Here is a 1434-nt window from a genome sequence, read left to right as displayed (position 1 = left end):
CCGTAGGCCTTGTCCACCCGAGCGGGAGATTTCTTCCTGGACATCTCTTTCCTAACAGTGCCTCTGTTCGAGGGCACCCGGCCTAGGCTGCAGAAGAGCTGTCGGCTTTCTGTCGGAGCCGTCACTGGTCACGTGTGCCCAGACCGAGGCAGACAATCCGCACTCCCTTGCACAGACTGTGCGTGCCCCAATTGGGAATTGTTGATGACTTAGGGAGGTGACAGCTGCCCGGGAGCTCTGACCACGTGACTCGGAAGGTATATGATGAGCACAGCCCGCAGCCCAGCTTCCCCAAGGCCCACCCTAAGCAGAGCACCTTTTAGGAGATACTCTGTCAAATAAATAAAATATTTTTAAAATAATAATTAATTGATTAATTATAGTGTGACAAAGGAAGCTACATGATGTGGAGGAGAGAATTAGAACCTCTGATTACGTCAAAGAGGAATTTTAAAAAGAAGACAATAAAAAATAGTCCAGAAACTGTATACGTAGACTTAGTTCTTAAAATTTTACCCTGGAGCTTTACCTGTATGCCTTTTATTTCACCAAAAAAGAAAAAAAATAGGGCAAAGTTTTTTGTGGGTTTTTTTTGTTGTTGTTGTTGTTGTTTTTTTGTTTTTTTATGTGTTAGATGTTTATTTATCAAGACAATTCCATAACCCAATATTCGTGCTTCATAGTTCAGGAACACAGGTCAGTGACAAACTTCAATTGAACTCAACCCAAAGAAATTCTTTACATTCCAAAATCACTTTGCACTCTGAAAGATACCAGCCCTCCTCATCTCCTCAAAATCTTTCATGGAATCGTAGTGTCTGTACAAATCTGCATATGCCTTCTTTCTTGGTTCGGCCACAGCAAACTTATAGAAAGCTGCAACCCCCAGGGATACAACGAAGGCTCCAAAAACGTGAAATCGCAGACTCTTGGCCAGAAGGCCTCGCATCTGAGGTTCCGTCAAAGCACTGGAAGTCATAGTAGTTCTTCTCCTCTATGCCAACCTCAAACCTAACCTCCTTCCTAACTGATAATGAAATGGACGTCTAGGGCAAAGTTTATTAAGAGTTAATTAATTGGGGGTGCCTGGGTGGCTCAGTGGGTTAAGCCTCTGCCTTTGGCTCAGGTTGTGATCTCAGGGTCCTGGGATCAAGCCCCTCATAGGGCTCTCTGCTCAGCAGGGAGCCTGCTTCTCCCCCGCCTGCCTCTCTGCCTACTTGTGATCTCTGTCAAATAAATAAATAAAATCCTTAAAAAAAAAAAAAAAAGTTAATTAATTGAATAGTAGTTACACAAGTGCTTTTAAAAAGTATTCTTGATATTTGAAATATTTCATCACTTTTCGTGGTAAGATACACTTAAGGTACAATTTACTATTTTAACCATTTTAATGTGTACAATGCAGGGGTCTGTAGTGTACTCACACAGTTGTGC

The 1434-nt window shown here is 42.3% G+C and overlaps 1 pseudogene across 1 annotated transcript; it reads right to left on the bottom strand.

Annotated features, from left to right (window-relative positions):
- Positions 1–578: 578 nt before the first annotated feature.
- LOC309852030 (cytochrome c oxidase subunit 6C pseudogene) lies at positions 579–1044 on the bottom strand (annotated as a pseudogene). Its single transcript has one exon. The product of its transcript is annotated as a cytochrome c oxidase subunit 6C pseudogene (transcript).
- Positions 1045–1434: the final 390 nt, after the last annotated feature.

This window comes from Mustela nivalis (assembly GCF_964662115.1).
Source record: "Mustela nivalis genome assembly, chromosome: 17".
Taxonomy (NCBI): domain Eukaryota; kingdom Metazoa; phylum Chordata; class Mammalia; order Carnivora; family Mustelidae; genus Mustela; species Mustela nivalis.
This window is presented reverse-complemented; position numbering and strand designations above follow the sequence as displayed.